The 9,275-nt window shown below is 44.0% G+C and overlaps 1 pseudogene; it reads left to right on the top strand.

Moving 5' to 3' along the window:
• The first annotated feature begins 6,753 nt into the window (after nucleotides 1-6,753).
• Nucleotides 6,754-7,493, top strand: Rpl7-ps10 (ribosomal protein L7, pseudogene 10; annotated as a pseudogene).
• The last annotated feature ends 1,782 nt before the right edge of the window (nucleotides 7,494-9,275 follow it).

Genomic DNA, 9,275 nt, shown 5'->3' with positions numbered 1-9,275 from the left:
CAAAGTTCCATAATGTTTCTATGCAATTATGTCAGAAGTTGATGAGAAAATAAATGTCAATGCTTCCTACAAGTGTGACCATGGATATGAACGGGTGCTCTCAAAAACCAAAGACTAGGAATAGTATCAGTTGTCAAGAACAAAAGAAAGTTCATCCTGGTCAACAGCTAGGGCATCTCCATGTGCACCAGGATACCCAAATATGACTTTGTGATGGGTTGCTAGGTACATGGCAAGGGTGTTTGTGAGGCTACCTAGGAAACAGCGGACCTTTCTTCAACCCATAGTCACCAAACTAGGCTGCTGGGAAGTTATGAGCCTATGCTATTTGGATGTTTCTGGGTGTGGAAAAACCAAGGCACTCTGCATCAGGAAGAACTAAAAACAGGCGGTGCCATCTGGGACCTCAAAGCACCGTGATAGAAAACAGAGGATCAGAAAGGAAGAATCAGGCAAACGTCCAAGAAAGCCTCCAGTATTTACACACACTATTTGACTTGACTTCTACATGTTGCTACAGCATCACAGGGAAAAAATCCTTTCTGCAAACACGAGAAATGTGACCTCCAAAGATAATGTTAATTGTACATCTTGGTTCAAAGAACACTCTAATCGCCATGTCCCTAGCACTTTATTCCTGTAAATTGTTTCTGAAGCTGATGCCAATAGACAGTGACCCTTAGAGCTCTGGGGTAACCACCCTCCACCCAGCAGAGGCATCCAGCCTGCTTCTTGTCTCTGCTGCTAATTGCCTAGGGATTCCTACAGGGAAAAGGAAAGGGACTCAAAGTTGGCCCAAGTTGCATGGGGAGCTGGGGTCTGAGGAAGTCTAGCCAGGGAGAGAGCAACCAGAGGAGGAAGCCTAGATCTGTCCATTAAGAATTAAGTCCACAGATGGGCCAAGGGACAGGTTTGAAAGAGAACAGGCCTATAAACTCTCAGGACCTGCTGCCACACAGCTGTGTGAGCCGGGGCTCTTGGTTCCACTCATTACACTAGTGTATTTGTCCTCATCCATGTCAGATATGAACTTCAAAATAAATAAACTAAAAAGATAACTACAATTTGTTTAATTAAGCAGTTTTTCAAGAAAATCCTAAAACTAAAATGAGGAGTAAACATTTTTTTCTAGAGACATCTTTTTTTTTTTTCTTTTTTTCTGGAGCTGGGGACCGAACCCAGGGCCTTGCGCTCGCTAGGCAAGCGCTCTACCGCTGAGCTAAATCCCCAACCCCTTCTAGAGACATCTTAATAACTGTTTACCCTAATTAATAACAAAATGTCAACTCAAACTTGATTAAATTTAAAAACTTGAATGATTACAAGGTTTTTTAAACTTATGTCTTTGATTTTTTTTTTATTATTACCCATGTCAAAATTCTCCTGAGTTTGGTTTACTCCCCTGTTGCTTCTCCCAGCCTTGGCTCCCTCAGTTCTCTTCAGACTCATACCACACCACTTCGGTTTTTCTTCCCTCGTCACCAACTCAGGTTCCTTCTGGACATCCAGCTGAGTTGGCAAGGTCCTTGACATACTTCTTGCTCTGTCGATGAATGGCACATTTCTTGCTTGTTACTGGCCTACTATTAACCTTATGCCATAGCAAGTATACTGTAGACATTTTACTACAACCCACTGAAGAACAAAGAGAAGATTCTGTCCTCTAAATGCTAGTAGATATGTCCCCAGAAGATGGAGTACTTTCTTATTTTATTATAATCAATGTGCACTGTGTGTGCATGTATGTGCATGCATATGTGCATGAGTGTGTGATATGTGTGGGCACATACCTGTAGAGGTCAGAAGACAATATTGGGGAGTTCCTGAAGTCAAACTCAGGTTGTCAGGTTTATACAGCAAATGCTTTTACCTACTGAGCTATCTAGCTGGGCCAGGCCCAAGCTTTGACTTCCCAGAATGCTTTGCACTGAGAACACCTGAGTGATGATTCCTAGAAGTGAAACTAGGATTCAGCCACCTACTGGAGTTTACTTTCCCAGAACTGAAACTCTCCTCTTGCCCTTAATAGTCAGTCTTAAGGGACTCATGGCATGGTATCCTGCCTGGTCTGTATATATTGTCACAGATGAAGCATTTGAAACTCTTAGCCTGGGAATGGAGTGAAAGGCATTTTCAGAAATATTCAAAACATGCATCTCTGCTTCTCAATGAGAACCAAAGCTGAGGATGTGACATTTATAGGACATGTCAGTGGAAAAGATTACTTTTCTTAAAATACATTTGTTAAATGATAGGTAAAACAGCAAGCGGATGGGAACCTACAACTGGGAGACATCACAGGAAGAGGGAAATATGAATTTTATTATAAACACATGTATTTTATTATTTCTCCCAGTGAGGATCAGGGCTGGGAATCTGCAGCTGTGAAAAGGCAAAGAGAGAAAGCAGTATTTTTAGCTATGTCGCTATAAAATATACCTTCTCCTGTACTGCTGCCCATTTCTCTAAACAAGACCGTCTTGGAGCCTCAGCCAGCAAAAGATGAATATCCGTATAAAACAAATGACCAGGAGGCAGCTATTCCTCCTGTCCTGGAAAACACCATCTGAAATAGAACTTGGCTTGTCACCAGCCCCACCCAGGCCCAGCTTGTCCCCCAGGCCCAGCAGTCAGGCTGCTGTTCTTCCCAGCATGAACCTTGGAAATAACCCACAACACATTCATCCCCCACAATTCTACTTCTACCCAGTGTTAAACCCTGTTGGTTCTTTTTCCAGAAGTTTCTCTGAGTACAAATAGGAGAAGCAACCGTGCTGTGAGGGCTCCTATAGGCTTTGGTCATACTGCCTTTCACCACTGCCACCACCAAACCATTTTTTTCTTTTTTTTTCCGGAGCTGGGGGCCGAACCCAGGGCCTTGCGCTCCCTAGGCAAGCGCTCTACCGCTGAGCTAAATCCCCAACCCCCAAACCATTTTTCCCAGGAGGAAAGCAAAGGGACGGGTCAGAATTTGCAATAGCTCCAAGGGGGAATTCTTTGGTTTGGTTTGATTTGGTTTTGGTTTTCCAACACAGGGTTTCGGTATGTAGCTTTGGCTATCCTGGAACTTGCTCTGTAGACCATGCTGCCCTCGAACTCTAAAGAGACCCACTTGCATCTGTCTGTTGGGGTTAAAGGTGTGCACCAGTACCTCACTCCCAAGGGTGTTTTTATTTAACTCTAAGACGTTCTTTCCTAGGACTGGGGATGCAGATCAGTTGGTAGAGTGCTTGCCTAGCATGCATGAGCCCTGGGCTTAATTCTTAGTATCACATAAAATTGCAAAGGTGACACATACCTATAATCCCAGCACTCAGAAGGGAGGTGAAGGTAATAAGGATCGGGATAATTTAATGTCATCCTCGCTGCTTATTGAATTTGCAGCCTTGTCTCAAATAAGCAAGGAAATAAACAAATACACACACAAAATATAGTACCTTACTAATAAAGACCTAAGAAGAGAGCCCTCTCCGTGTGTGTGTGTGTGTGTGTGTGTGTGTGTGTGTGTGTGTGTTATGTGTAATGTATCATTGTGTATATGTTCATGCGTGTTGTACTGGCTGGTTTTGTGTGTCAACTTGACACAAACTGGAGTTATCGCAGAGAATGGAGCCTCCCTTGAGGAAATGCCTCCATGAGATCCAGTTGTAAGGCATTTTCTCAATTAGTGATCAAGGGGGAGGGCCCAGCCCATTGTGAGTTCTGCCATCCTTGGGCTGGTGGTCCTGGGTTCTATAAGCAAACAAGCAAGCAAGCCAGGGGAAGCAAGCCAGTAAGCAGCATCCCTCTATGGCCTCTGCATCAGCTCCTGCTTCCTGACCTGCTTGAGTTCCAGTCCTGACTTCCTTTGGTGATGAATGGAAATGTGCAAGTGTAAGCCGAATAAACCCTTTCCTCCCCATCTTGCTTCTTGGTCACGATGTTTGTGCAGGAATAGAAACCTGACTAAGATGCATGCACTCAAATGTACGTGTAGAAACTACCTAATGTATCTAATATGTAGAAATGTATCTAATATGTCTTCCTCTATCACTTTCCTCTTTATTTCCTCATCAGTGTTATTGCACGTGGGATTATGAGTGTGTGTGAATGCAGCCACACATGTGTTACAGTCCCATGTGGTGATCACAGCACAGGTGTTCAGGTGTCAGTTTCCTCCTTCCACCATGGGCTTTGGGGATTGAAGTCAGGTCATCAAGCAATTTTATCTCCAGAGCTATCTCACTTTTTCACCAGCCCAATCCCCACCACCCGCACCCCTTGACATGATATTTCACTGAACCTGGAGCTCAGTAACCAACTAGTTTTGCCAAATCGAGCCATTAATCTCCAGGGATCTGCCTATCTGCCAGGGACCTTTTAGTGGCCAACTAGTTTTGCCAAATGGAGCCATTAATCTCCAGGGATCCTCCTTTCTGCCAGGGCCCTTTTGTATGTATGCTGGGGATCCAAACTCCGGGCCTAATGCTTGCTTACTCTACCCACCGCTACCCATTGAATTAACCTCCTTAGTCTGCAGGAGAGCTTTTGACATTTTCATTTTTAATTTATTTGCCGTACTTAGTAGTAAACCTACAGCCTCACACATTCGCAACCCTTTTTAGCCTTTTCTTTTGAGATAGGGCCTTAAATTGCCTTGGTGGGTCTTGAATTCACTCTGTAACCCAGGCAGAGCATGAATTTGCAATCATCCAGTGTCAGCTTCTTGAATAGCTAGGACTAGAGGTCTATGCCACTTAGGATCGGAGAAGAGAAGGCCTCATGGGACAGGATTTGAGGTATGTGATAGCACCTCCTTTGCTCACAGCACTTCCCTGACAGATGGAGCTGCTATTCTGTCAGAGGGCTGAAGGCCTTCCGTCATGCCTTTCAGTCTACTCATTTCTTCTGCTTATCCCCTTAAGTCAAGAAGTTTCTTCTTTGTGGCATCCTGAACCAAAAAAGCCTGGAGCAAGTGGAAGTGACAGGCACTTTATTATTGACATGTCATCGCCTACAGGTGACTGCTCTGCCTGCAAAAATGCCATTCCTCCAGCCACTTTGCAAATGACCGAATTCTGGGTTTGCTCAATCTTTCGAGCTGCCAGTCTCAACATTGCCGTCTGTTTCTCTCATTACCCTTGGCATGGTTTCCACCCTAGGGAAGGAAGAACACTCTGGGGCTTGATTCTCCCTAGGGGCTCTAAAATATGTCTTATCTTCAAGTGCAAATCATCTATGGTCCCTAAGAACTTACCTTTACCCATACCCATACAGCCTGGGCATCGTTGGGGTCTTATCTGTGCAAAACACAGAAGGTCATGTTCACATTCTGGTCCTTGTTTTCAAACTGTTTCTTAGCGAAATATTGTCATTTGGGGAAACAATTCTGTCAGGAAGTCATTTCAGGCACACATACACACACACACACACACACACACACACAAATCCACAGTATTCCACACAAATAACAAACAGCCTGTGAAGCCCTTCCGTGGGACTCTAAGAACTGCCATTTGGAAGGGAGGTCAGGAAGTGGAGCATAAACATCTGGTGTTGGAAAGGACTGGCCTGGAGGCTGCTTGCAGATGTGAAAAACCATAGGCTTCAGGGCCTGGCCCCAGAGCACCTTCTCTTTGCTATTTCACAGGACTGGATGTTTTGGCTTCTGGAGTGTTGAGTCATCCAGTCCTCAATTAACACTGGAGGCATTCCGCAAACATGTGGACTGTTTATCAAGTTGATGGGTCATTTTCACTGACTTACCTCTCCCCTTTATTTTTTAATTAGCCAGAGTGCTAATTTGCTTTGAATTTCTTCAAATAATTGGTGCTGGGAGGTCCTGGACCCTTCAGCAGGGTTCCTTTGAAAGTCGCTTTCCCAATTCTCACTGATTTCCATGGGCATTTGCAGGAGTGGATTACCATGGTAGGTCGCATCCCTCTCTTCCCTCCAACTTGTGTGAGAGCAAGTAAGTGAGGAGAAGGAATGTCTAAAGAAGATAATGGCTGGCAACAATGGGCTCTTCCTGAAATGGCTTTCACTGTAAGGGCTCCAGACATTTGATCAAAAATTAACTACTTAACGTCTCCAACACACCTGCATCCTGACTCACAGCCATCAGCTAGCTCTCCCCAGATGAAATGTAGCCCTAGATAGAGTAACATTCCCATGCGGAAGCTGTAATTGCTGGAGTTGAACATTGACGGACAGTTTTTGGTTAACATCCAAGATTTTACACTGTAATGAGATCTTCAGTGGAGGCTCCATTGGCTCTCAAGCTCCCCTGCTTTCCCATCTAATTGGAAAGGGGATGCACGTCGGCATATTTCTCAAGCTCAGGCTATGATTTATAAAGCACCTTCACTTTGCCACTAGCTGGGCGTGATGACATACATGCCTGTAATCCCAGCACTCAGGAGGTGGAGTAAGAAGTTCAGGAGTACAAGGTCATCTTTGGCTACCTAGCAAGTGGGAATCCAGCTGGAGTTACATGACAGACTGCCCCAACTCCAAAATGAAATGAAATGAAATAAAATAAAATAAAATAAAATAAAATAAAATAAAAACTAAAGGCTGGAGACAGCATTCAATTTTTAGAGTGCTTGCGTAGCATGCAAAATGCCTTACATATTGCATGTCCAGCATCATGAAAACTGAACATGGTGGGACACACAAGGCAATCCCAGTACTCAGGAGGTAGGGCAGCAGGATCATTCAAGGTCATCATAAGCAGACATGAAATTTGAAGTCAGTCATTTTCCAGCTGGAACCATGGCGGCTGTACCAGAGGAGAAAAAGAAGGTTCCCGCTGAGCCAGAAACCCTTGAGAAAAAGCGAAGGAATTTTGCAGAGTTGAGGGTGAGGCGCCTGAGGAAGAAGTTTGCCCTGAAGACACTGGGAAAGGCAAGGAGGAAGCTCATCTATGAGAAGGCAAAGCACTCTCACAAGGAGTACAGACAGACGTACCGGACTGAGATTCTCATGGCTAGGAGGGTAAGGAGAGCTCTATGTGCCCGCAGAACCAAAATTGGCCTTTGTCATCAGAGCCCGAGGTATCAATGGAGTGAGCCCAAAGGTGTGCAAGATGTGACAGCTGCTTCGTCTCCGGCAGATCTTCAATGGCACCTTTGTTAGTTCAACAAGGCTTCAGTTAACATGCTGAGGATCATGGAACCGTACATTGCATGGTGGCACCGCAACCTGAAGTCAGTAAATGAGCTCATCTACAAGCAAGGCTATGGCAAAATCAATAAAAAGAGCATTACCTTGATAGATAATTCCTTGATTGCTCATTCTCTTGGTAAATTTGGCATCATCTGCATGGAGGATCTAATTCATGAGATCTATACAGTTGGGAAACGCTTCAAGGAAGCAAACAACTCCCCATGGCCCTTCAAACATCTCCCCCCCCCCCGAGGTGGAATGGAGAAAAAGACACCTCACTTTGTAGAAGGTAGAGATGCTGGCAACAGGAAGACCAGATAGACAGGCTTATTAGACGGATGGACTAAGGTAATGCCCATGGTATTTTTATAATCTGGTCAGTTAATAAATAGTCACAGCTTGGCAAAAGACAGACAGACAGACAGGAAAGAAGGAAAGAGGAAGGAAGGAAGGAAGGAAGGAAGGAAGGAAGGAAGGAAGGAAGGAAAGAAAGAAGGAAGGAATTTAAAGTCAACTCAGGCTGCTTAAGACACTGTCTCAAAAATAAATAAATAGGACTGTCAACATATTTAAACTAGTAGAGACCCTTGCTGAGTAAGCCTGGGACCCTATTATTGATCTCCTGTCACTCCTGAGAGGCTTGTATACATGTCCATGCTCACATATACAATAAAAATAAACAAAATTTAAATTTAAGCTAATCATGGTGACACACCTTTAATCCTAACTCAGGAAGCAGAGGCAGGTGGATGACTGCAAGTTTAGGGCCAGTCAGGTCTACATGGAGGGTTCCTGAATAGCTAGGGCTACATAGAGAGACCTTGTCTCAAAAACTCAAGAATTTAAAATGAAAGTTAATATAAAACTAAATATATAAAATGTGATGCCAGCATGCTGTGCTGAGAGAGATAGTTAGAGGCGGCCCACAGCTAGCAAACACTGAAAGCTGAAAGTGAGAACAAAAAGAAACAGAACTCATTTTGAAAGTTCAAACAGTCCCCAGATATTAACCAAGATGTTCATGGATATCCTATAGCATGCTTGCCACCAGCCTAGGCAAAATGGGATGTAGCCAGATCTTTGGAGCTTAAAGCAAGGTGAGAGAAGTCAATCAACTAAAAGAATCCAAAAGAAAACTCTAGAAGGGCAAATAAAAACACCTCCTCTGGAGAACATCATACAGGGAGTGATCTCATTTCCTCTTCTCTCATTTCATGTTCTAACACATGGAGAGGTCCTCTTATCCTCTACCAAAAGGTGCTTTCCCTTTCATCAAAATGACAAGGTTCAGGGAGCTCAACTTGCAGTGGATACCTTAGGTGGGGAGTCCCAGTTGAGTTGGTTTGACTGCCTTCAGCCTGGTTCTCCCTCCCTTGAGGAGTTCTGAGTTACTCAGAGCCAACAGCAGTCACACAGTCATACTGCTTTGTGATTGTTTACTTCTCCCTAGTCATCTGTGCTCTACATTGGACACCACAACCAATACAAGGCTTACCGGTTTGCAAATCACCAGCTAGCTGCACATATGCTTCCCCTCAACCTAGAAGGTTGCTTTCCTAGTGTCTTTACCAAAACAAACAAACATGTGAACTTTGTGCTTCCTTTCCCATCTCAGACTTAATCACACCCCCTTTCCCCAGAACACATACACACAGGCATATACATCATCAAGGGATACCCTGCTTTATTTTCATGCTTTTGGTGACAAGTTTTCCCTCTTCTGAGACTTCACTACAATGTGTCAATGTAGGGATGTCCTGTTCTTTCACTTGTCATTGTGTATCTGTAGTGATGTCCTGTTCTTTCACTTGTCATTGTGTATCTGTAGTGATGTCCTGTTCTTTCACTTGTCATTGTGTATCTGTAGGGATGTCCTGTTCTTTCACGTGTCATTTTGTATCTGTAGGGATGTCCTGTTCTTTCACGTGTCATTTTGTATCTGTAGGGATGTCCTGTTCTTTTACGTGTCATTGTGTATCTGTAGGGATGTCCTGTTCTTTCACTTGCCATTGTGTATCTTTACTTAGTAGTGCTGCTGATGAAACTCAGCGTCTCACACATGCTCTGGAAATAAGCTACCATTGTGAGAGTTAGGGGCCCAGGTTAGTTGATTCTGTAGATTTTCCTAA

The sequence above is a fragment of the Rattus norvegicus genome, chromosome X (genome assembly GCF_036323735.1).
Source record: "Rattus norvegicus strain BN/NHsdMcwi chromosome X, GRCr8, whole genome shotgun sequence".
Lineage (NCBI taxonomy): Eukaryota > Metazoa > Chordata > Mammalia > Rodentia > Muridae > Rattus > Rattus norvegicus.
The sequence above is the reverse complement of the archived record's forward strand: the minus strand, read 5'-3'. Positions and strand labels throughout refer to the sequence as shown.